The sequence below is a fragment of the Macrobrachium nipponense genome, chromosome 26 (genome assembly GCF_015104395.2).
Source record: "Macrobrachium nipponense isolate FS-2020 chromosome 26, ASM1510439v2, whole genome shotgun sequence".
In the NCBI taxonomy this organism is placed as follows: domain Eukaryota; kingdom Metazoa; phylum Arthropoda; class Malacostraca; order Decapoda; family Palaemonidae; genus Macrobrachium; species Macrobrachium nipponense.
This window is the reverse complement of record NC_087215.1, coordinates 682,882-710,658: the sequence shown is the minus strand read 5'-3', so window position 1 is coordinate 710,658 and position 27,777 is coordinate 682,882. Positions and strand designations below refer to the sequence as shown.

The window sequence follows — 27,777 nt, the reverse complement described above, 5'->3', positions numbered from 1 at the left end:
CAATGTCTGGTTCAACCACAACGACCACACCAGTTTCAACCACAACTTCCCAGATAACAACCACCGCAAGTTGCAACATTAGCCGGGACTTTTGCTGTGAGTAAAATAAGTGTACCTTTTATTCAAATATATATGTATGCTGGTGTGTCTGGAAGAACGTAAGTGGCAGGAAGTATATATTGGTCATTGTCTTGGTGAGGCAAAAGTTGAGAGGGGCAAAAGTTTAAATCGAGGAGCATATTCTGCAGAATGAGGTTTTGCTACAGCACTCCCCGGTGATAGCAAAGAGAAATTGCGGAGATCACTGAGAGAAATTCAGTCTTTGTAGGAAGAGGGAGTTGATGTAAGGAAGATCATGAAGGGCCAGTGAAAACTGGGGAGATAGAAAAGGAGACTTGAAGTGTCTATGGAAGCCGGGGCAGGGATGTATGTAGGGATTGCTCTTAGCTCTCCTTTATGGGGGAAGGGGGGGAGGGGGTCGCTGAAGTAATACGATAAAGGAACAGTAAAAAAGATTGGCCTAGATGAGATGATTGACAACACGGGTTGATGGCAAGCATGTGTAATTCAACTGCGTTAGGAGGAATGAAAAGAAGTGAGTGGTGCTGTGTGTGTTAGGTTAGTCGTGCTTCTGAGCAGCTTTTTCTTTTTGTGTAAAAGTATATAAAGTTGTTGCAATGACCATTATCCTCATTTTTCTTTCTTCTGTACCCTCCTCCTTTCAGGAGAAAGATATTATATATATATATATATATATATATATATATATATATATATATATATATATATATAAAGATGCCTCAAGAAAAACTAATATACCATTAGTGTGTTTGTTTACACGCATTGGACATGAGACGTGTGATGTTATAGCTAGCACCCTTGCAGAGAACTGATTTTTCAAAAGGCTTGAAACATTCCTGTCAAAATTCAAAATACATTGGGCAATTAATCCTATTGATCTTTCCCAACTAGCAAATTGCGGTGAGGCGCCAATCAGCGTGGACGCCACTATCCCTAATGGGCAGCCTGCCTCAGAGAATGAGTATCCTTACCAAGTGTCAATACAAGGAAATAAAGGAACCCCCATTAAGTACTGTGAAGGAGCTCTCGTCGCGTTAGATTGGATTTACACCTCTACTGATTGCTTCCTGTTGAAATGTAAGTTTTAACTCACGCTTACGAGATCACAAATGACAAATCAGAATGGAAAGATTAACATTATCCCTAATGTTCACTGATCCTAAATTACCTTTTAACCTCGTCTTACTTAGTGCTTCATTACAGTCAAGGGAATTGGTGTTGACTGGAGTTTGAATTTCCAGGGTTGGTACAGTGCAGGTCAAATATGCTTTTGGCAGCCTCAATGCAAGTAACCTGTCATATGAACCTGTAACATACTACGTATTTGGTTCGTATGTAAGTAAACTATGGTTTTAGTCATATGTTGCTAATACTTTAAATCTGTGTCTATTCAAGCATAAATTCATTAGAAACTCTCAAGTAGTTTAAGTGATTTCTTAAGATCACCAGTCGACCTGGAAGTAATTGGTGCCAGCATCAACTGAGTCAATAAAGACCTCCTGGGATAACAGAGAACTACATACCGACAAAAATTCAGGGGACAGGTTGCTAGAGTGAAACTTTTCGCTTACTCGGGGAGTAATCTTACACACTGCTTTGTTGTTGTTCTTATAGTTGTTGTTCTTGTTTAGGGGGGGGGAAGTGTTATGAAAGCCCTATGGAAGAGCTTAGAAAGATCTGAAAAAGGTGTTTTGCATTGAGTTAGAGATACATGAATTTTAGGATAGGATATTTATGATTTATTTATTAGAATGAAAATGTAAAAATAAATAAATGGGTTTTGTTTAAACATACAGAACATTATTTTATAATAAAATATAGCACATTTATTTTCATTTTCGTCGGTGAAACAAGGCCTTATTTCTCCGTAGATTGAATATTTCCGCGAGTCAGCACAAATCGACTAATTTGGAGTATACTGCACTATTTACAAATTTGGGAGAAACTTCAGTGTATACTAATGCGTTGAAAATAGACATAACCTGAGTTACATGGGGCGTGAGTGCCACTCATTCACTTAAAGGCCCATTATAGGGCCTGGATGAACATTACAATTCATTACGAAGACCACTTCACGTTAAGACTATAATGTTTACAACTTATGCGTAAGGGTAAAACCTTCGTGGGTCCTGGAGGTCGGATCCCACCGTATTTGCTTTTCCTGTCATTCCTCTTTTTCTTCAGAAGACACTTGTGCCTATTTACATAGGGCAAGCGTGAGACAAATCCATGTAAACATCCCTTATCATGACAGTCATACACAAATCACTGGGTATATCCCCTTTATCTATTTCTTATATTTTTGTTATCACAGGGAGTTTTCAGTCAAATTCCACCAGTGACGAATCCCACTGCCCAGCACCTATGTTTGGCAGAGGATGTTGACATTGGTGTGGGTACAAGGGCCGTGGTTACCTCGTGGGGGCAGTTGGTTCCAGGTAAGCGTTTGCATAACTCTCTTGCACTCTCTGTCTGTCACTCTCACACATTCAACAACAGATCATTACTGATTATATATATATATATATATATATATATATATATATATATATATATATATATATATATATATATATGTGTGTGTGTGTGTGTGTGTGTGTGTAAAAGGGCTGGATTCACTTATAAGTTAAAGTGTCCGTACTCAGTCCTTGGGTTGTACTTGAATGTTTGCGAATGCAAACAGCAGTGTTTTGGGAGATGTTGACAAACTCTTTCTCTCTCTCCCTCTGCAGACAGGAAGGATTATACTCTTCAATTTTCTTTCTTCATCTCGGTACATTAGAAGGATGTCGGGAAACACGGAAGTTAGCCAGAATAGATATATTATCTGAGCAGTTTACATATTGAGATAGACTTTTCAGAAGAGAGTGGTTATACTTCTTAGATAGTTGGAGGACGAAGAAGAAGTGAAGCCTTACAGAGTTATGCATAGTGCAATAGGTTACAAACCTGACAAAGATACATGCGCATGAATGAACACCTCTTTTTAGGTTAAGATTATTCGACATAGTTGTCATGGGAGCAAAAGTAGGTTCCCAGAGTAGGAGGAGGTTTTCATTCGTATGTTTGTTATTTTGCTTACCTAGTTATGTTTTTTAACTCTAGGGAATGTATTACATTTCTTTTATCATAGAATTGATATACATATCATTACACACACATACACACACACACACATATATATATATATATATATATATATATATATATATATATATATATATATATATATACACAGTGGTCCCCCTGTATCCGTGGGGGATGCGTACCAGATCCCCCTGTGAATAGTTAGAACTCATGAATAGTTGGAACCCCTATAAAAATGCTTAAAACCTCCTATTTTGTTAGTTAAAACTCAAGAAAAACCCACTAAAAAATTTTATACCTGGTTTTTTAATAGTTTTATCACAAAAACAGCATTTTATGATGAGATTGATTATTACGAACTGTGGGATCTCAGAGACAATGTTACGGTGTCAAAATATCCTGGTTAAAGGTCGACACAATGTTACGGCCTCTGAGGGAGGTCCGCTTCAGGTTTGATATGAAATATAAAAAAAAATATATCAACACACAGTTGAAACTGGGGATACGAATATAGAAAGAAACACTAACACAACAAAGGTTTATTTACAAGCTTACTAACAAAGGTAAATGCAGAATGGTATCTCCTATTTACATAAACAGATAGAATGTTACACTGCGTGAACTGGGGGGGAAACAGTGAGGTAATAAGAATACTTGCTAAACAGTTTGGCACTTCGAAGAGGTGGCTTCATAAATATAGATCGGCGATTGAGGACGTCCTCTTGACTCCGAATTGCAGAAACTAATCTTCTTGTAAGGCAGGAATTCCCCTACACCTGTAACAGGACCTTTTCTTCTCTGAAGTCTGCTCGACGTCAAGATAACACGGTAGACCACACCTGAAGACGACTAGACCAATATCCAACCAAAAACTCTCGAAACAACTTTTCTTCTTGATTGATTGCTTCGTCGGTTCCTTCGTCTCTAGTTTCTCTCTGACGATCACTGCTGCTGATCTCTCACTGATTATCTGATCGGTGGCTCTTACTAACTGGTGATCTCTGTCTTTTACGATCTCTCTCTCTCTTACGATCACTGCTCTCCAAAGTTCGTTCGTCGTATATATACAGCACTCTGGGGGGCGGAGCCTACGGCGAACGTCACCGACTCCAGGGATTTCTAGAACTTCTTAGATGAATCTAGACGAGGTATTGCATCAGAAATCGCGGCGTTTCTCATGTAACGACGAGATCCACAACACTCCTGCCGATTCTAGAACCATCATGATAACAGGCACCTCCAACACATTGCGCCAACGCCTCCTTGCTGCCGAACTTCTCGAAAATGCGTTCTCCTTTCCTTTAACTTTCTATGCTAGGAAGCAATTACCATCACACGCCCCCCCAAAAGAGAAAAAAAATGAAATTAACTGATTTTATTTTTTTCTAAAGAGAAGCAAGAATTAAACAGCGGGGAAACAATTCTGCATAAAGCTTTAATCCAGTCAAACACACACACTTCCCCACTCACACACTCACTCGTGCGATAACAGAAAACGGCTATTAGGCTACTCATTCTGAGAAAATCTCTAGAGCTACTAGCTATAACATTATCCTTTTCTCTTACTATTTCCGTTTTCTGAACTTTGATTAAAAACTTATAAATACTAAAACACCTCTTGTGTTTTTTCTCAAATTAATCTCACTCAGTAACACGAGCAAATTACATTCATTGCCTTTGCTCTACTCTTACCCACATTAATTCTATGATATATATTTCCCCTCTTCTCTAAAACTGAAAAAGGACTTCAAACTTATAAGGTAAAAAGGGACTTTCTCTCGAGACTAGTACTAAAAGTTTATCTCTTACACACAAACTTCTTTTGTTTGCTCGAAGATGAGGGTTTCCTTCAGTTTCCCCTTTACTTCCGTTTGGGTTTTCTTTCGCTAATTGCCAAGCGCTTCCGTTCTCCCCCGCAAGCTGCCAAACATCTCTTAGATTGTTTTTATAATAATCAAGATTAGTTATACCAATCATCTCTAACCTTACTTCCTAGACAAAGTTCCGACATATTTAGAAATACATTCTCAAAAGATAACCTACTGAAGGAATATATATTACACAACTGAACTCTAGGCATTACTTGAATCGGTTTCTCGGCAATTTGATATTCATGACAGTTTAAAGCATATCTCTTAAAACATACATCATTTTTCATCTTAGGCCAAAAGTACGCCCTACTAATACACTTGAAAGTTTTATTTCCTCCCAAATGTCCTTGCTCATCATGTGCAAATTTTAAAACTAGTTCACGAAGCTTCCTAGGAACCACTAATTGTTCTGTGACTTCCTCTTTACTACCTGACTCAGGACGAACATAAAGACACAAAACTTCGTCCTTTAAACAAAAAGTTTCCTTACACACATCATCGAGATCACCATCCAGCTCATATTCAAAAATTCGGGTTAGTGTCTCATCCTCTTTCTCAACTTTGACTAGCTCATCCTTATCCAAAACGTTAGAGCCTAATTCATCACCGTAACTAGTACTAGATACTGGTACATTTACTACGTTACTCTCGACAGCTACGCCTTCCCCTTGGCTCTCACTGTCAACATCGATAGAGTCCGGTCTCTCAGCCACGCTCATGCTAAGATCAACCTCACTAACGTTTGAATCCACGAACTCACACTCGTTCGAATCCACGAACAAATTATGATCGTAGTCTATGTCTGTATCTAAACCCGACCTAGTTACTACCATTTCAGGCACTGGAATATTCCTCACAACAGGATTCACATTCTTGGATAAAGCCAAGTCATTACCGACAATAATGTCAACGCCTTCGACGGGCAAACTGTCCACAACTGCAAGTTTTACTTCTCCTGACACTACCTGACTTTCTAAATTCAACTTCAACAAAGGGCAAAGAACACAAGTGTTAGGAAATCCACCTAACATAACTTTCTCTTCCATACTGATTTCTGCCCTGTTCGGCACACACTCTCTTCGAATCAGTGAGACAGCAGAGCCTGTGTCTCGAAGCAAGACTACTTCTCTCGAATCTACTCCTCCAAGAGAGGAAACTACGCCTTCCGACAGAAATTCGCCAAAAATTTTCCTACCTGTTTCTCTCATCACATCATCCCTACTTGACGAAAGGTTAACTACGATACTGGTTTCCTTACCGTCCTTCCTTTCTGCTGCCCAATTTCTTTTTGCTAAATGTCCTTTCCCATTACATTGGAAACAAGTTAATTCTGAGTCACTATATGCCATTCTACTCTTACAAACCTTAGACGTATGACCAGGTCCGCCATATATAACAGGAATAGTCACTTCTACTCGCATTGCTATTACTAGGACTGAAACCTTTACTGTTTTGTACTCTTCCAGACGAAGGATCATTTCGTTTCTTACTAACACTCAAATTATGAGTTAGATCTATTCGTCAGCTAGCCTAGTTGCTCCTGCAAAAGATACTTCTCGCCTATCCTCTATATAAAGTTTAATCTCAGGGGATACATTATCTTTGAAGTTTTCTAACAACACTAAAGTTCTTCAAACTATCAAAATCATCAACTTTAGCAGAAGTTAACCAATCAAAAAACAGCCCTATCTAACTTCTTACCGTATTCTACAAACGTGATATTTTCATCCTTTCTCAAATTTCTAAATTTCTTACGGTACGCCCTCTGGCTACTAGCCTATACGCGCTAAGAATGGTTTCTTTCACGATATCGTAATTATCACATTCCTCCTTAGACATGCAGCTATACATAGTAAGCGCCCTACCACTCAAAACTGACTGCAAATATAAAGTCCACGTTTCTTTAGGAGAACCTACTCGTTCCATTAACTTCTCAAAACACATGAAATATGTCGTAACATCTTCCTCATCAAACTTTGGTACTAACTTAGCACTGCACTCATACGAGTCATACCTAATGTATCAGCTTCGTTTTCGTTCTCGCCTGACGACTGTTATGAGTACTTTCCCTTAACCGAGCAATTTCCAACTCATGCATACGCTCTTTCTCTCTTTCTTGTTGCTGCATTTCTCTCTCAGCTGCTCTTTCCTCTCTCTCAGCCGCTCTTTCATCTCTCTCATACTTTTCCCTTTCTTTCCTTTCAACATACTCACGGAGATCATTCCCCTCTAGACCTAGTAGCTTACCTGACTCAACAAACTCTTTCACCATCTCACTCATTCTGACTCTATATTCTCCCTGTTTCAAACTGTTAAAGTGTTGATAGCCTAGGCAAGGTCGCCACAAATGTTACGGACTGTGGGATCTCAGAGACAATGTTACGGTGTCGAAATATCCTGGTTAAAGGTCGACATAATGTTACGGCCTCTGAGGGAGGTCCGCTTCAGGTTCGATATGAAATATAAAAAAATATATATCACCACAGTTGAAACTGGGGATACGAATATAGAATGAAACACTAACACAACAAAGGTTTATTTACAAGCTTACTAACAAAGGTAAATGCAGAATGGTATCTCCTATTTACATAAACAGGTAGAATGTTACACTGCATGAACTGGGGGGGAAACAGTGAAGTGATAAGAATACTTGCTAAACACTTTGGCACTTCGAAGAGGTGGCTTCATAAATATAGATCGGCGATTGAGAACGTCCTCTTGACTCCGAATTGCAGAAACTAATCTTCTTGTAAGGCAGGAATTCCCCTACACCTGTAACAGGACCTTTTCTTCTCTGAAGTCTGCTCGACGTCGAGATAACACGATAGGACCCAACCTGAGACGACTAGACCAATATCCAAACCAACTTTCGAACAACTTTTCTTCTTGATTGATGCTTCGTCGGTTCCTTCGTCTCTAGTTTCTCTCTGACGATCACTGCTGCTGATCTCTCACTGATTATCTGATCGGTGGCTCTTACTAACTGGTGATCTCTGTCTTTTACGATCTCTCTCTCTCTTATGATCACTGCTCTCCAAAGTTCGTTCGTCGTATATATACGGCACTCTGGGGGGCGGAGCCTACGGCGAACGTCACCGACTCCAGGGATTTCTAGAACTTCTTAGATGAATCTAGACGAGGTATTGCATCAGAAATCGCGGCGTTTCTCACGTAACGATGAGATCCACAACACTCCAGCCGATTATAGAACCATCATGATAACAGGCACCTCCAACACATTGCGCCAACGCCTCCTTGCTGCCGAACTTCTCGAAAATGCGTTCTCCTTTCCTTTAACTTTCTATGCTAGGAAGCAATTACCATCACATTGATAAAAAAACCCAGGAATTTGTGGAGATTTCTCATAGAAAAATACCATGAATAGGCGAATTTTCTGCAAATAATGCAGGGAAATGTTCCAGAGAGAAATCTGCAATTGTGGGAGTCCGTGAATCCGAGAACACGAATATGGGGGTCCACTGTATGTATACATATATATATATATATATATATATATATATATATATATATATATATATATATATATACATATATATATATATATATATATATATATATATATATATAATATATATATATATATATATATATATGTAGTATATATGTATGTATATATATATATATATATATATATATATATATATATATATATATATTCATTGTACGTATAGAATATGAATGTCATGTATGTATACATCCTTTCTCTATATGACATTCTATCAAGCCAATGTCCTGCCATTGTATACATACATTTAATGATTCCTTCAACTACTTATTTATCAGCATTTTAGTAACCAAGTTATTTCCTCAGGTGGGGCTCAAGGCAATGTGCTTCAAGAGTCCGTCGAAGAGATCGTACATTTTAGTCATTGTAAAGATATAAGTTCAAATGATAATATCTTGTGCACTAAGCGACTGACACAGGGACCGTGCTTGGTAAGTATTCTACTAGTTAGAAGAAAAGTAATGGTTCATTGTCAAGATGCCTCATTTCAAAATGCTTTCAAAGCATGTTTACACTTTCTGGCTACTTTGGTTTTAAAAATCATGATCTCCAACTTTTTTCATATGTTTTGGTGGGAAATTTCTTATTGTCTTCTGAGAAATTATATTGTTTTCTGCTTTTTTCAATTATGCAAACTAATTTCTTTCTGCCGAAAAAGGGCCTTGCGACATTTTCAACGAAATAAAACTTTGTCACAGAGGATATGACGAGGGTAATTTGACTCGCTTCAAACTGATTCTCTTCCCTTACGAACAGAATCATTATTTAAGAAGCTCGTCGCCCTCAACGGGGGCAAGATACGCCTCACACAAGGGCGTGAAGAGTACATCAACCTCACCGATCACGTCCCTACACCAGAAGAAGACAAAATCCTACGGATGGGCCTTAACTGCCACTTCATCACGCAGCCGAGGCCGATGGATAGACGACTAGAAATCGAATATCTCCTCAATGGCATCCAAAATCAAGACTGACGCCCTTCAATCACTTCTGCTTACCGAGGCCCTCACAGACCGTGGAGACTACCACAGCCGTATCATCACTCATGACCTGATGGAAGCAGCCAAGCAGTTAAGGAAACCAGAGGACGTCACTGTACGTAGGACGGACAAGACTGCCGCCTTCGTACTTATCCAGACCGAAGAATATCACCGGAAAATAAAAGAAATCGTAGCAGACACCACGAAATTCAGCAGGATCACCAAGAACCCCGTCGACGACATCAAACGCGAGGCAAATTGGATCATAGAGATGGTCAACGCCGCCTCTAATGCCCTTCATCTACCACCTATCATGGGCGACTATAACCTGGGGTACATCTACGGGAACGTCAAGACCCATAAGCAAGGGAACCCCCTTCGCCCAATTATTAGCCAGATCCCTGCCCCTACGTACCTGTTGTCCAAGAAGCTCAACACCATTCTGACCCCGTATGTCCCGGATACCTACCACTTGAAGTCGTCGACCGAGTTCCTGGAAGTCCTACGAGTAACGCCCACCGGAGGATGTATCCCTTCGATGGATGTGGAGTCCTTATTTACCAACGTCCCCATCGATGAGTCCATTCAAATGATCTTGGACAAGGTATACAGGGACCCCGATACACCACCCTTAAACATCCCTGAACATGCCCTTTGTGCTCTGCTGGAAATCTGCACTAAGAAGGCCCCCTTCTCCGACCACCGCGACCGCATGTACACCCAGATCGACGGGGTGGCGATGGGTTCTCCCCTTGGAGTCCTCTTCGCCAATTTTTACATGGGCACCGTCGAAGAGAGGGTCTTCTAGAATTCCAGGAAACCAAGAATGTATGTGTGCTACATCGATGACACCTCAGTCAGCGCCGACTCCCAGGAAGGGATAGAGCAGCTGTGACGCAAATTTCATGATCACAGCTGCCTTTCCTTTACGATAGAACACTGCCAAGATCACCGCCTCCCCTTCCTCGACGTCCTTGTCGAGCGGCAAGACACCCGATTCCGCACGAAGGTGTACACGAAGCCAACGAACCTGGGTATGTGTATGAACGGAGAGAGCGAGTGCCCTGAGAGGTATAAGCGCTCCACCATCAGCGCCTTCGTCAGGAGGGCCCTCTCGCACTGCTCTTCCTGGTGCGACACACAGCGAACTGGAACGAACGGCCCAGGTCCTCGTCGACAACGGACACACTAATCGCGCCGTCGATGCTGCGATAGCAAAGAACGTTGAAGATTGGTACCTCCAGGAACCCAGGCCCCGACATCCCAGAGCCCATCAAGCTTTTTTTACAAAGGGCACTTTCACCAAAGATATAAGGAGGACAAGCAAGCCTTCAAGACCATCATCGAGAGAAACGTCACCGCCACCAATCAGGACAAGACCATAAATTTAATAATATATTATAAAACGAAGAAGACAAGCAGCCTAGTGATGAGGAACAACCCATTGGCCCCCCTATAGGATCCCTTGAAGAAGACGAACGTGGTCTACCTATACACGTGCGCCGTCCGAGGATGCCTCTGCAAATACATCGGCATAACCACCATGCGATTCTCCAAGAGAATCTCCTGCCACGCTCAAGAAGGAGCCATTTATAATCACGCCAGGACTGCCCATAATGTAAGAATAAAAAGGAGCGATATTATACCTAATATCGAAATAATTGACAGAACCACCGATCCCCTACGTTTACGAATCCTGGAAGCCCTCCATATAGGAAAGGAGTAACCTAACTTGAACATTACCCAAGAAACGTTTCTCCTCCCTACCGCCGCCCGAAGATCAGCAGCGAACGACCACCCGACAATGCCAAATATCCAGGAGCACCAGCGGGATGATAGGACTCCTGCTGCAGGTGGACTCCAGACATTCATTCCCCGATACACTACTCGAGCGCTCGCACGTCTGAATCCATGCAATCATCGACGAGAGATCCCCTTTTCTACGGGCTGCTCTGTGAGCAAGAGCCCGTGCTGGCTTAATCTTCAACAACAACAGAGATCCCAGACTTCACTCCAGACCGGTTCGACCAATGAGAGAGCAGCTCTAGGATTCGAGCCGCTATAAATATCAGCATGCAGACACCATCTCTTTTCTACGGGCTGCTCTTGAGCAAGAACCCGTGCTGGAATAAAGCCAACTTAATCTTAAGCAACAAACACCATCTCTTCACTTCTACTGCTGACCAGCCATGAAAATGACCTACGAGAAGGTTGAAACGTCACGATAAGCAAGAGCTACACCAGCATCAATACCAGCTGAATACCATAAACGACCCCGGCCTGACATTGACCTCTCTTATGGAATGATACCAACACAGACGACGACCCCTGCTTGATCTGGACCAGAGGAACGCTTTTCCATATACCATTATTATGCTGATAATACCAGTCTTTGATTAATAAAGCCTGTTCTAAATAAAATACCACTTTCAGCATTATCCCCAATATGAATATTGGCCAATTATTGCGAAGTATCGCTGAGCCAGAAAAGCGAGTAATAAGAAAAATATAAAAGATAATATATAGGATTAATTCGCTGAATTCTGCCATTTAATTCAACAGAATTTGTTTAAAAGAAGGCCTTCTTCCAAAATATAATAATAATAATAATAATAATAATAATAATAATAATAATAATAATAATATAATAATAATAATAATAATAATAATAATTATTATTATTATTTTTTTTTTTTTTTTCCTTTATCACAGTCCTCCAATTCGACTGGGTGGTATTTATAGTGTGGGGTTCCGGGTTGCATCCTGCCTCCTTAGGAGTCCATCACTTTTCTTACTATGTGCGCCGTTTCTAGGATCACACTCTTCTGCATGAGTCCTGGAGCTACTTCAGCCTCTAGTTTTTCTAGATTTCTTTTCAGGGATCTTGGCATCCTGCCTAGTGTTCCTATGATTATGGGTTCAATTTCCACTGGCATATCCCATATCCTTCTTATTTCTATTTTCAGATCTTGATACTTATCCATTTTTTCCCTCTCTTTCTCTTCAACTCTGGTGTCCCATGGTATTGCGACATCAATGAGTGATGCTTTTTTCTTGATTTTGATCAATCAACGTCACGTCTGGTCTATTTGCACGTATCACCCTATCCGTTCTGATACCATAGTCCCAGAGGATCTTTGCCTGATCGTTTTCTATCACTCCCTCAGGTTGGTGCTCGTACCACTTATTACTGCAAGGTAACTGATGTTTCTTGCACAGGCTCCAGTGGAGGGCTTTTGCCACTGAATCATGCCTCTTTTTGTACTGGTTCTGTGCAAGTGCTGGACATTCGCTTGCTATGTGGTTTATGGTTTCATTTTTCGTATTGCACTTCCTACATATGGGAGAGATGTTATTTCCGTCTATCGTTCTTTGAACATATCTGGTTCTTAGGGCCTGATCTTGTGCCACTGTTATCATTCCTTCAGTTTTCTTCTTTAGCTCTCCCCTCTGTAGCCATTGCCACGTGTCATCGCTGGTTAGTTCTTAAGTCTGTCTCATGTATTGTCCGTACATTGGTTTGTTGTGCCAGTCCTCTGTTCTGTTTGTCATTCTCCTGTCTCTGTATATTTCTGGGTCTTCGTCTACTTTTATTAGTCCTTCTCCCCATGCACTCTTTAGCCACTCGTCTTCACTGGTTTTCAGATATTGCCCCAGTGCTCTGTTCTCGATGTTGGCGCAGTCCTCTATACTTAGTAGTCCTCTCCCTCCTTCCTTTCGTGTTATATATAGTTTGTCCGTATTTGCTCTTGGGTAGTAAGCTTTGTGTATTGTCATATGTTTCCTGGTTTTCTGATCTATGCTGCGGAGTTCTGCCTTCGTCCATTCACCTATTTCCTGCGCTGTATCTGATTACTGGCACTGCCCATGTGTTTATGGCTTCTATATTTCCGGCGTTGAGTTTTGACTTGAGTATCGCCTTGAGTCTTTGCACATATTCTTTCCTGATCGTGTCCTTCATCTCTTGGTGTTTTATATCCTTCCATTATTCCCAGGTATTTGTATCCAGTCTCATCTATGTGTTTGATGTTGCTCCCATCTGGTAGCTTTATCCCTTCAGTTCTTGTTACTTTGCCCTTTTGTATGTTGACTAAGGCGCATTTTTCTACTCCAAACTCCATCCTGATGTCCCCAGATACAATCCTTACAGTTTGGATTAGGGTATTGTACGATATGTTCTTCGGCCATGCGCTGCCGAGCATGCATCCGTTATCTGTAATTCGGTATACGCTGTTGCGAGTCAGTTGGCTCCCGAGTATCCTGTAATAAAGTTCAGTCTCCAGGACGTTGTATCATTGCAAACCCAACGGTTGGCGCAGTGAGTAGGATAAGGACCAATCCATGCCCCAGATACGTCGACCACCCCAGGCCACGCCGAGGCGTGCCCACCTGCAATGCCAAAGGGCCTTGTCACAGGCCGTCATGCAAGTACAGACGTTATTTGCAGACCAGCAGCGTGCCATCCGTTCCCTTCAGGATGCCCTTCCCGGTTCAGGAGCACGTTGCCCGGTTTAAAGTCCTGAGAAGTTTGAGGCGGTTCGGTAATGTAATCTCGGCAGCGTTCAGATCCTGGAGACGTTCGATGACGTATTGGATTCACCTTAACAAGTTCCCGCCGCAGGATGTTGTCCTGCACATTAGGCTCAACTGTGTACCGGCGTTGCAACGTGCACTGGACGCTCGGTATTCAGATGCCAAATGGAATGCCCTCGCCCCCAGACGCGGCTCTGGACGCCATCGGGAATATTGTGTTGCGGTCATCAAAATCAGGCAGTTCAGTGGTCTGAATTCTTTGCCCTCGCACAAGGCGCGAGGAATCAGTGAGCGACTACTTTTCGAGGTGTGCTCAGAAGGCCACGACTGTGATTTTGAGTGTCCCAAATGGCGGGGAGTGTTTAATAGAGTACATGCTGTTGCGGAAAATAATGGTAGGCCTCAGTGACCCTGTATTAAAGAGGCATGTTTTTCAGGCATGTGAGACATTTAAAAGTGTAGATGCCCTTCAGGCACTGTGCTGCACTTTCGAAGCGGCACGCCAAGATGTTGAAAGTGTCCCGCGCGCGCTATCAGTGAGAGGGAGTTTGCTGGCGCCTCGAGTGATGACGTCACAAGGCATTGATGACGTAGAGCCAGACATCGCGGTGTTGCGCGGCAATTCCAATGTGAAGCATTGCGGAATTGTGGGGGGCGCCATCACCCTTTGGTCAAGCGTCGTGCCCAGCAAGAGGTATGACGTGCCACGGGTGCCAAAAGATAGGGCACTTTCAGAAATGCTGCAGGAATACGAAGAAAGCGCCGCTTGCCTCGAGTTTAGCGATTGTTGCAGACACGCACCTCTCCCCCCCCACCGCCCACAATCAAGGCTTGTGTTTCCCATAGAAACGGGATTCAGTATCCACACTCGTCGTAGCAGACACAGGAGCACAGATCTGCGTGGCCGGACCCACGATTCTCTCAAGACTGCAAATAAATTCCCTGGAGTTGCAGCCGTGAACAGGTCTGAGGGACGTAGCTAATCTCCGAGTGAGATGTCTTGGATCAACGGCATGCTTCATTGATATAGGTGGGCGACGCACGTAGCAGGAGGTTTACTTTGTGCCGACGGCCAAGAACTTCTATATATCGCTGAATGCTTGTAAGGAGCTGGGAATAGTACCCCCCTGACTTCCCTCACCCCTCCCCTACCATCTCGTTGCATCACTGATGTGCTTAATGAAGAATTCGTCACGGCCTAACTCCCCTAAGACAATGAAGCCAGCCACCTTACCCATCCCGCCTGTGGAGGAGAATATACCGAGACTTGAGGAATGGTTATTACGGCATTTCTCTTCAACAACCTTTAATACAACCAGGGAACCGTTACCTGTCATGACGGGCAAGCAGCACCACATCCATTTGTTGCCTGATGCCGTGCCTTATGCCTGTCACACGCCCGCGACAATCCCTAAGCATTGGGAAGAGGAGGTCAAGGCTCAACTTGACGAGGACGTTCGGAAGGGCGTGATAGAACCAGTCCAGTGGGGATGCAACGGAATGGTGTGCAAGGATGATCGTTGTTGCCAAGAAGACGGGTCAACCTCGCCGCACAGTAGACTTCCAGCGGCCTCAACGCCCACTGTCTTTGGGAAAACTCATCATACACCGGCACCCTTCGACATGAATTTTCAAGCATCCCCATTCATACATACAAGACTACGGCGGACGCCCACTGGGGTTTCCATCAAGTGGAATTGGACGAAGACAGCCGCCCGCTTACGACCTTTATCACTCCATGGGGGACGATACCGTTATCGTAGAAACACCCATGGGTCACTGTTCGGCGTCGGACGCCTACACAAAAAGGTTTGATGATGCCCTGCAAGACATCACCAGAAAGCATAAATGCATTGACGACACATTGCTATACGATCACAGCATTGAAGAGGCGTTCTGGCATGTATATGAATTCCTGTCAACGTGTGCCTCTGCAGATATCACACTCAAGCCCGAGAAGTTTAAATTCTGCAAGAGAGAGTCACTTCGTCGGTTATTACCTGGGATGGGAGTCATACAAACCCGCAGACGAACGACTAGACGCCATTCGTAACTTCCCTATGCCAGAAGCCCTCCATCACGGATATTAGGTCGTGGTTCGGGTTCGTGAATCAGTTAGCTCCCTTCCTTGCAATGGCGCCCATCATGGAGCCCTTTAGGGACCTCCTCAGAAAGCCCACTGGAAAAAAACGTTTACTGGGATAGTCCAGCTACGTGACAAACTCCGGCAAGCACAGGAGGTCATCTGTCAATTAGCCAAGGACGGCTTGGCATATTACGACAAAAACACACCCTACGACGATAATGATGGATTGGAGTAAAGAAGGTATCGGGTTCGTAGTCCTTCAGCAGTATTGTATTTGTCAGTAGCTTGACAGCCCCTTTTGTTGCAAGGGCGGTTGGCCCTTGCCTGTGTGGTAGTCGACACCTCACCTCCTCTGAAGGCTGGGGTATTTGCCCCCTGTAGAAGGAGGAAGCCCTGGCAAGTTACCTGGTGCTTGCGGAAGGCCAGGCTGTTCCTACTTGGGTGTCCTAATCTCACCATCATCATGGACCACCGTCCTCTCGTCAAGCTGCTGGGTGACAGAGCCCTCAAGGACGTCATCAAACCCGAGATTATTCAACCTGAAAGAGAAGACACTCCAGTTTTCAAGTTCCACATGAAATACCTGCCCGGAAAAAGGGACTGCCGCGGATTTTCTTTCAAGGTACCCGACCATGCGAGCACCCCGCGAAAGCTTCCGACGTGGATTTGGAGGACGACATTCAAGTGGCAGTGCATGTGCAACCGTGGCCGCCTTGGAACCGGATATCATCGTGTTGGATGAAGACTGCGTCAGGAGCGCCGCATCTAACGACCCTGTATATCAGCTCTTGCTTGCAAGGGTTGCAGCGGGCGACTGGCCCCACCAACAGAAGTCGCAAGAACTCGCTTGCCTTCGCCCCTTCTTCAGCGTTCGAGACCGGCTAGCCATCAACCAGGATCTGGTGACATACTCAGTGGACCAAGGGTGTGTTCGCTTGGTTATACCCGAGGATTTACGCCGCCAGGTAGCCGCTAACCTACACGCAGGACACCAAGGCCTCAACTCGATGCTTAGAAGGGCCAGGCAGTCGGTCTATTGGCCGGGAATAGAAGGGGACCTTCAGCATTGCCGCGCCCGATGTACTTCATGCGATGAACATGCCCCCTCACTGCCTCCTGAAGAAATGATACACGCCGCCTGCGGAATATCCCTTCCAGCAAGTCGTCGCAGATATGTTCCAGATAGAAGGCAGTGTATACATGGTGTATGCGGATAGACTAACAGGTTGGTTAGAAGTGGCTCATTTCCCCAATGGTGCCACGTCTAACAAAATCAGTAATCACCTTCGATCATATTTCTCGCGTTGGGGAGCCCCAGAACAAATATCAACTGACGGAGGCACGAACTTGGCCAGCGAGGAGATGGAGGCCTTCTTCAAGAGATGGGGGGTCAAGGTCCGGCTGTCGTCGGCCCAGTATCCCCAGTCTAACGGCAGGGCAGAAGCAGCTGTCAAATTGGCGAAGAGGCTACTCCGGGAAAATACGTTGAAGGGTGGAGCCCTTGAGTCGGACAAAACGGCCCTGGCGATACTTCAGTATCTCAACACCCCTCTCAGGGAAATTAACAAGTCGCCGTCTCAGCTTGCAACAGGTCGCCAGCTGCGCGATGGGGTACCGACGGCCAGGAGACACCTGTTAGTAGACAGATATTGGAGGCAGACGATACGTCGAAGGGAGTTACAATTGGCAAGGTTGCAAGGAGGCGATGCGCAATCCCTGGCACTACCAGAAGACTGCCGCCCATCGAACTAGGTACCCATGTACGCATACAAAAAACCAAGCTACCAAGCAATGGGATCGAACGGGCATAGTAACAGAAACAAAGCCCCATCGTCAGTACACCGTCAAGCTTAACGGGAGCGGCAGGCTGTCAAAAAGAAACAGACGACACCTGAGAGTCATCGCTCCGCCCTCTGGCACACCCATGTCTCAGCACGAGTCCTCCGCAAACCATACCCCGACAGAACAGGGGACACGCACCACACTGGAGCCCAACGTCGTTAATAGGTCCAGAAGAGCCGCAGGTAAACCCAAGTGGCTCAAAGACTTTGTAGAGTGATGTTATTGAGTGATGTTATTATCTTTTGTATGCAATTGCATCAGGAATTGATATTCCTTTTCAGAGAATTTATGTATTTTATTTCGTTTTTGTGTATGCATCGAGAAGTTAGCTTTAATTTTTTGTTTCTTCTCTTGTCTCTCATTTCTCATTGATCTAAGGGCATTTTTCCCCTTTTTTTTTTATTTTTTGTCATGTATAAGAATGTTCTTGGGGGGGGGATGTACGATATGTTTTGTATTTTTCCCCTTTTTATTTTTGCCATGTATAAGTATATTCTTGAGGGGGGGATGTACGATATGTTCTTCGGCCATGCGCTGCCGAGCATGCATCCGTTATCTGTAATTCGGTATACGCTGTTGCGAGTCAGTTGGCTCCCGAGTATCCTGTAATAAAGTTCAGTCTCCAGGACGTTGTATCATTGCAAACCCAACAGGTATCTCTTACCATACAACTTGATGTCGTCCATGAACATCAGATGGTTAATTCTGTTGCCTCTTTTCTTGAGTTGGTACCCGGCATCCATCTTCTGTAGTACTTTTGTCATGGGAATCATGGCTACTACGAAGAGTAGTGGGGACAGTGAGTCGCCCTGGAAGATCCCTCTCCTGATATTAACCTCTGCTAGTCTTATTCCAGAGCTTGTAAGTATTGTATTCCAGTTGCGCATTGTATTTTTGAGGAAGCTGATGGTGTTTTCCTCTGCCCCATATATTTTCAGGCATTCTATTAGCCATGTGTGTGGTATCATGTCGAAGGCTTTCTTATAGTCTATCCATGCCTTGCTTAGGTTGGTTTTCCTTCTCCTACTGTTCTTCATTACCATTTTGTCTTATCAGGAGCTGGTCTTTTGTGCCCCTACACTTCCTTCTGCAGCCTTTCTGTTGGTGGGGGATGGTGTTTGTCTCCTCTAGGTAGTTGTATAGCCTTTCACTGATGACACCTGTTAGTAACTTCCACATTATTGGTAGGCGGGTGATAGGCCTGTAGTTACTGGCAATATTTCCCTTACTCTTGTCTTTTTGTACTAAGGATGTCCTTCCTGTGGTCATCCATTTGGGTCCATTGTGATTTGAGATACAATGCTGGAGTTGTTCTGCTATTGTTGGGTGTAGGGCCTTGAAGTTTTTGAGCCAGTATCCATGGACTTCATCGGGACCTGGGGCTTTCCAGTTTGGCATTTTCTTTAGTTGGTGTCTGACTGTGTCTGTCGTGATCTCTGTGAATCTTTGTTTTATTCTTGTTTTTTCAGCCTTGACTTCCTGGAGCCATATTGCATGTTTGTTGTGTGATACCGGATTGCTCCATATGTTTTCCCAGAGTCTCTTACTTGGTTCGGCTTCAGGAATTTCTTGGTGGTTGTCTTCCCCTCTTTGTTGGCTGTATAGTCCTTTTTTGCTGGTTGGTTCCGAATAGTTGTTCTGTTGGTATCTCCCTTATTCCTGTTCATGTACCGTTGGATCTTATGTGCTTTGGCCTTAAGCCTCTGTTTTACATCTTCTATTGTATTGTTTAGTCCCCTCTCTTGTACTTTGTATTTCTCGTTGAGTTCCTCCCTTGTTTTCTTGCTTCTTAGCCTTTTTTCAGCCATCTCTTTCAGTTTACTCAAGTCAGATCTCATCACCATGATTTGCTTTTCCAGGCGCCTTTTCCAAGGAGGTTGCTGTTTTGGTTTCTGTTGGGTTGGTTGTGCTGGTGGTGTTGGTGTTCGTATCCCCATCAGTTCTGCTACTAATCTTGCTCCCACATATGCCAAGTTATTTGTTTCTGTGATACTGGTGGTGTGTATTATGCCCATTATTTCATTGACCTCACTTGTTTTTTCCCTTATGCCCATTATTTCATTGACCTCACTTCTTTTCTCCCTTAATTTCTTGGCGTTGTAGGCTTTCATGGAGGGGATCTTTGTTCTCTCTGTATCTGGCTCCATCCATTGTCTAATCTTTTCTACCCATTCCGTCCTCTCTGTGTCGTTGTTTGATACCTCATCATCCCTGTCGTCTTCTATGGCCTCGTCTCTCTGTTCGTCTTCGTGTAATTCGTTGTCGTGTGACATTTCCCTTTCCAGTTCTTCTCTTTCTGTTGGGGAGAGCCAGTTCTTTTTCTTTATGTTCCTTACTTGGTCTGCCAGCCTCTGCTCCTGTTTTTGGGGGGTGTTATTCCCTCTCAGTTCCAGATGTTTTGACCAATCTTCTTCTATATCTCTCTCCGTCGGGTTGCTTTCTGATGTAGCATCTCCATATATCCTTATTTTCTTCTCTTATCCATTTCTTCCCTTTGGTTTGGCTTGCTTCGTAGCTCCAATCTCAGGCTGTTGGTTACTGTCGTTGTGGTGGTCAGTTGCTGGATGACGACCTCCAAGTACCTGACCGTCTTCCCCTTCAATTGGGTTTATTCCTTCATTTCTTTCCATCATTGCTGAGTTTTGCTATTTAACCCATAGCTGGACCCTACCACATCAGGGATAGGTAGTACTCATTTACAGCTGAGTAGACTGAGGAAATTATGGTAAAGATCCTTTCCCAAGGAATCAACACCGAGGAGAGCGATTTTATTATTTTATTATTATTTTTTTTTTTTATTTTTTTTTTTTTTACTCTATCACAGTCCTCCAATTCGACTGGGTGGTATTTATAGTGTGGGGTTCCGGGTGCATCCTGCCTCCTTAGGAGTCCATCACTCTTCTTACTATGTGTGCCGTTTCCTAGTTTCAGGATCACACTCTCTGCATGAGCCCTGCTACTTCAGCCTCTAGTTTTTCTAGATTCCTTTTCAGGGATCTTGGGATCGTGCCTAGTGCTCCTATGAATTATGGGTACGATTTCCACTGGCATATCCCATATCCTTCTATTTCTATTTTCAGATCTTGATACTTATCCATTTTTTCCCTCTCTTTCTCTTCAACTCTGGTGTCCCATGGTATTGCGACATCAATGAGTGATACTTTCTTCTGGGACTTTGTCAATCAACGTCACATCTGGTCTGTTTGCACGTATCACCCTATCCGTTCTGATACCATAGTCCCAGAGGATCTTCGCCTGATCGTTTTTCTATCACTCCTTCAGGTTGGTGCTCGTACCACTTATTACTGCAAGGTAGCTGATGTTTCTTGCACAGGCTCCAGTGGAGGGCTTTTGCTACTGAATCATGCCTCTTTTTGTACTGGTTCTGTGCAAGTGCCGGGCATTCACTTGCTATGTGGTTTATGGTTTCACTTTTCGTATTGCACTTCCTACATATGGGAGGGGAGATGTTATTTCCGTCTATCGTACTTTGAACATATCTGGTTCTTAGGGCCTGATCTTGTGCCGCTGTTATCATTCCTTCAGTTTCCTTCTTTAGCTCTCCCCTCTGTAGCCATTGCCAATTGTCATCGCTGGCTAGTTCTTTAGTCTGTCTCATGTATTGTCCATGCATTGGTTTGTTGTGCCAGTCCTCTGTTCTTTCTGTCTTTCTCCTGTCTCTGTATATTTCTGGGTCTTCGTCTGCTTTTATTATTATTATTATTATTATTATTATTATTATTATTATTATTTCCTTCCCTCAGGGTGTTCCAGGGAGTCCCCTCGTGGTGGAGGTCTGCCCAAACAAGTGGGCACTGGCTGGGATATTTCACCCCGGAAATAATTGCTCTTATGACCAGATATATGTAGCATATACCCTTGTAATCGGGGATTCTATAGTGGACTTTGATTTTGATCCACCAAAATGCCCCTAGTAATGACCATAGATTGAAGAAGCATTTTTAGAATTGGAATGGCTGGCCTTTCTGTCAACTGAGTCTCATTTGCAGGAATGGGAAAATGATTTGGGCGAGACCTGGTTCTGATTGTGGAATGTTCAATTGGATGCAATGTAGGTTAGGTAGATCCCTATCTCAGGACTGAAAAAAGTCCAATTGGATACCAGTTGGCTTAGGCAGATCTTTATTGCAGAAATTCAAAGTTGCATTGAAAATAAGATAAGAATATACCATTTTCAGGTGCTTCTCATTCATAAGCTGTCTTTGATTGATTTTACTTCTTTATGGTTAATAGCAAGTGTGTGATATGTCGGTTTTGGTGTTGAAAACCTATCTAAGCTAATGTATAGAAAATTTGTTAAATCCATTTACCTGGAATATGTTATGCATTTTGAGTTTTGTTTTGTTGATAATTTCACCTTTACATATTGATTTTTGTTTTATCTTGAAGTACGTTTGTTGTGAATGTAATAATTTAATAAATGAATAACAGCACTCGTGTAGAGTTTCAAATATGTCTGATGGAACCTGAATAGTCTCTTAAGAGTGAATATTTCCATTCTGTTCATCAATAAATTAATGGATAAGCCACATGAGGAACTTTGCATAAAGTTTCAAAATTCATTTCCTGAACCTTTTCCACCGTCCCTGACTCTCAGGGACCTGTGACCCCATGAATGTCAGGTCAAGGTGGAACCAGTTATTCCAAAGGAAAGTTTAATTCGATGTTAATGGGTATTTGTGGCTTAACATCTGAAAATATAAAAAGTTATGTGTGAATTAGTGGCAAAACTATATATATATATATATATATATATATATATATATATATATATATATATATATATATATATATATATATATATATATATATATATATACATACATAGATATATTTCAGCAGAAACAAAGAAAAGACAAAGACAAATTGTCAAATACTTATACGTAATTATTTCACAAAATAAGATTAAAAATATACAAGAGAGAATTCAAGAGAGAGAGAGATCGGATTAAGCAAAGTGATTAGTCAGTGTCCCTGGTCACTAGACTTTATCGTTGCATGTTGAGCTCATTATCATCATCATCATCATCAGCTGTTGGTCTTTTCATTTTGATTTTTTTATTGCCTGATGGATTCCCAGCTGTCTTAATTGCGTGGGTTGTTCGCAAACTAAGTTGATCAGCAGTAACCCATTTTTTTGTTATTATTGTTTATGCAGTCACGACATTTCTACTAATTCTTATCAGCGTTAATCGTGAATCTATGGTAAACAAACCGGTTAACAGTTCAGTTGATATCAGAAAATATTATAGCAGTCAGTTAACTTGCACAACTTGCAACATTCCACTGATCTACCCTGAAAATTTTTAACTTGGCAATATTTCTGTTGATTTTGGATAAATAATCTCTTTTTATGCCTCAGCTTATAGATTAATAGATATACGCCAAACTATAACAAGTATGTCTGTAAGAGGTTGACAAAGAGGCAGGTAGAAGTGTACTGATTTTTATTACAGTCAAGGGAAATATAAATATACAGCATGCGGACGGAATGTGGTCACCGACCCGCGAGAGAGAAAAAAAGTGGGCCGGACGAGACCCCGATTTGTGTTTCTTGAGAGACATAAAATACAAAATATAAAAGTACACAATATGTGGTTATATAAGCTTTATACACTGACGGAAAGCCCGCTGAATGCTTTCTCAGGGGGAAGTGAGGACCAACAAGCGAATGATGAATTATGTACAGAGAAATTATGAATAAGCGTTGTCCTTACAAATACTCCCCCCCTAAGACAATAATTAGGTATGATTGTTGGCTGACTTCTTTGTACTTCCGGGTAGTCACTCGCGGAAGCGAGCTGGACGGCGGAGGCGCCCTCGGGTGCGTGATTTTAGTTGTTGTGGTAGATCCTCGGGGTTTTTCCGGGGACGGGATGCCTCCCCTGAGGTGATCCTCGGGGGGTTCGAACCGTCTTTCGAGGGCGGCCGCGGCTACGGCTAGGAGGTTTGGCGATCGAAGGAGTCGCTTTTTTCCGAGGAAGATTGAGGCGCCCTGTGGATCCGCGTCTGCGAGGTCCTCGTCCATGATGAAGGCTGGTTTCAGGCGATCGATTGTGACCCAGTCCTCGCGACCGTTGATGGATAAGAGATATGCCTTGTCAGTGCGTCGTAGGACGCGGAAGGGACCGCGGTAGGGTCTCGTTAGAGGCGGGCGGCGGGCGTCGTCCCTGACGAAGACGTGGTTGCACGATGATAGGGCCTTCGGGAGGAAACGTTTGGTTCTGTCGGAGAAGGTTTTGACGCAGGGTCGTGAACTTCCGGCGGATTCCCGAAGCCTGGCGATGGAGACGTCAGCGTCGTCGGCATTGGTCGGGAAGAACTCGCCAGGGACTGTTAATGGCTCCCCGTATACCTTCTCCGCGGGTGATGCTTCGCCGTTTGCCCGCGGGGCAGTCCCTGAGACCGAGGAGGACCCACGGTAGTTGGCTCTTCCAAGTTTTCGTCGGTGCAGCGCGCCATCAGGGAAGCCTTGATCGAACGGTGGACTCTCTCCACCATGCCGTTAGCTGCTGGTTGTAGGCGGTGGTGGCATGTAGCGACGTTCCCATTAGGCGGCCAGGGCAGTCCACAACTCCGACAGGAAAACTGGTCCGCGGTCTGTCGTGATTTCGTCTGGCACTCCGAATCGACTGATCCAGCTGGCGAGGAGTGCTTCGGCACATGCTTTCGACATCGGCGTTGCCTCGGGCCATCTGGTGGAGCGATCGATTACCGTCAGGAGGTACCTGGCGCCTTCCGACGGGGGGCAGGGGGCCAACGACGTCTATGTGGATGTGGCCGAATCTTCGTTTCGGATGCGGAAATTTCCCCACGCCTGATTCCGTGTGCCGACTGATTTTGCTAGTTTGGCAAGGCACGCAGGTCCTGGCCCACTCGAGGGAGTCCTTCCGAATTCCATGCCAGACGAACTTCTTTCTCCGTCAGGAGGCGCACCGTCGTCCGCCCGAGGGGTGCGAGAGTCCGTGTATGACGTCGAACACGGCTTTCCTTCGGGAGGCTGGGATCAGCGGGGCGCGGGCGGCCCGTGCTGATGTCGCAGAGGAGCGTCATGCCTGCGGGTCCGAAAGGCACATCTTCCCACTTGAGGGCGGTGATAGCAGTGCGGTATGCGGCAGTCTCCGGGTCGGCAGCCTGTTCCCGGGCGAGGTCTTCGTAGTCGACCCCGAGACGCACGGCGTTGATTTCTATCCTCGATAGGGCGTCTGCCACGGGGTTCTTCTCGCCAGGCACGTACTGGATGGTGCAACCGAACTCTGCGATGGCTGCTAGGTGCCTCTGTTGTCTCGCTGACCAAGCGTCGCCCGCCTTGGTGAAGGCGTGTACCAAAGGGAGGTGGTCCGTCCTGATCGTAAAGGGGAGCCCTCGAGGAGGTAGCGGAAATGTCGCACTGCTTGGTACACTGCCAGGAGTTCGCGGTCGAACGTGTGTGTACCTCGTCTCGGCGGCTGATAGTTTTTTGCTGTAGAAGGCGAGTGGCTGGGGCTCGCCCTGGACCACCTGCTCGAGGACAGCCCCGCAGGCGACGTTGCTGGCGTCGGTGGTGAGGCGTAAAGGTGCTGCAGGGTCTTGGTGGCATAATGTCGCCGCTCTGGCGAGGGCCCTCTTCGTCTCGTTGAAAGCCTTCTCTTGTTCGGCCTCCCACGTTAGGGCCTTTGGTTTCCCTTTCAGGACCTGTGTTAGAGGAGACATGGTGCGGGCGGCAGAGGGGATGAATCGGCGGTAGTAATTGACCATTCCGATGAACTCCTGCAGGGACTTGACCGTGGTTGGTGTTGGGAACTTCTGCACCACGCCTACCTTCGAGGCCATGGGGCGCACGCCCGTCGCGGAGACTCTCGTGTCCGAGGAAGTCCACCTTCTCGGCGCCGAAGGTGCATTTGTCGAAACGGACGACCAGCCCGTTTTCCTGCAGGCGCTTCAGGACCGCTCGGACGTGATGTAGGTGCTCCTCCAAGGACCTGGTGGAAAAATCAAAGATATCGTCGACGTAGCAGACGCAGAAGGGCAGGTCCCCAGGATGCTGTCCATCAGGCGCTGGAAGGTGGCCCCTGCATTCCTCAGGCCGAAGGTTGAGTAATGGAACACGAAGGAGCCAAAAGGCGTGATGATGGCAGTCTTTGGGGACATCCTCGGGGTGCACTGGAACCTGGAAATAGGATTTTAAGAGGTCCCATTTTTGTGAAGACCTTCGCCCCATGAAGGGCCCCTGTCAAATCCTGCATGTTTGGCAAGGCCGGGGTATTGGTCGGGGATTGTAACGAGGTTGAGTCTTCTGTAGTCTCCGCAGGGCCTCCAGGTGCCGTCAGGTTTCTGTACCATGTGCAGGGGCGACGCCCAAGGGCTCGATGCTTTCTTGCAGATGCCCATCCGTTCCATCTCCGAGAACGCCTGCTTTGCCTCCTGGAGGCGGCCTGGAGGGAGTCCCGTCGGAACTTCGCGTCGTTGATGTGTCGGGGGCCTGTGGTGGCTATGTGGTGGAATATCCCGTGCTTGGGCGGCGTCCCTGCCGCCTGACGAAGTTTCCGGCTTGAAGACTTCGGGGAACTCCTGCAGGAGGTTGCCGTATTTGTGGGGGGCGATGGTACAAATTGTAGGGGCGCCCGGGCCTGCTGCTAGTGGAAGGGAAAGGCATGTCCCCTGTGTCAGGAGGCGTTTGCGGCCCACGTCCACCAGGAGGTCCGTTCTGCGCCAGGAAATCTGCCCCAGTAGCGGGATCCTGACGTCCGCGATTGTGAATTCCCAGACGTAGTTTCGCCCCAAGATGGATATCTCGAGGGGCTTCGTGCCGTAGGAACGGATGGGGGTCCCGTTTGTTTTCGGCGACGAGGGAGGGTTGTTGTTTGTCGGGCTCGCGGCTACGGTCTTTTCCCTGACCGGACGGCGGGAATATCGAGTGCATTGCCCCCGTATCTACCAACATCCTCCGGCCGGAGATCGCGTCCGCGGACGTAGAACCCTACGGTGTGTGGTTCCGACGCGGCCGTTGCCACGGGCGGCCTTGGTTTTGTTTGCCGTCGTCGTTTTTTGACTGTTGGAAGGTGCAAGGGCTTTCGCACCTCCTGGCGAATCTCCCGAACCTCCGGTGGAAGCGGCACCAGGAGTTTTCACCTCGCTGCGTGTGGGAGGACTTCCCTTGGGATACGGCGCCAATCTCTTTGCGTTGGGTCGTCGTCGTCTTCTTCCTTCTCTGCGGCCAGGCACGGAGGATCGGGGGGGGGGCGGCGAGCTTCACGGCATTGTTTGACAACGTCAGCTTCTTGCCTTTTCTAGTAGTTCGTCGTCCTCTAGGGTGTACCGCGGTCGGTCAGCTGCTTTCGGACGTCCGGCTCGAGTTGCCGCAGAATATTTTCGCGGCTCAGGCTGATCTCTACCTTTTTTCCGTCGGGGCCTATTTCGGGCAGACGGACGAGGCCCATCACAGTGTCCCAGGCATCTTGGGTGTCGGCGCCGCGCATGGGGTTCGCGACTAAGTCGAGGGCGCGGGCGGCCCTTTCAGCGATAGGCACGGAATAGGCTGTCAAGAGCCTTTCTTTTATCTCGTCGAGCGTGACAAGTCCGATTCGTGCTCGACCGGTCAGCCAGTTAGATATTCGGCCGAGCACCTCTGTCGGGAGAGCCGCTGCGACGAGGTCAGCCTGCAGCACTTTGTTTGTGAGCCCCGCGATCCGGAATTGCCCTTCGGCTCGGAAGAACCAGGAAACGGGTCAGCCGTTGTGAAGGGGGGCAATTTGACAGCTTGAGCGGCCG

The 27,777-nt window shown here is 45.3% G+C and overlaps 1 long non-coding RNA gene across 1 annotated transcript; it reads left to right on the top strand.

Annotated features, from left to right (window-relative positions):
* On the top strand, window positions 1-22,452 carry LOC135199947 (uncharacterized). The gene is made up of 5 exons (XR_010311156.1): window positions 1-96; window positions 973-1,416; window positions 2,396-2,519; window positions 8,872-8,996; window positions 21,771-22,452. It is a non-coding gene; the product is annotated as an uncharacterized LOC135199947 (long non-coding RNA).
* The last annotated feature ends 5,325 nt before the right edge of the window (window positions 22,453-27,777 follow it).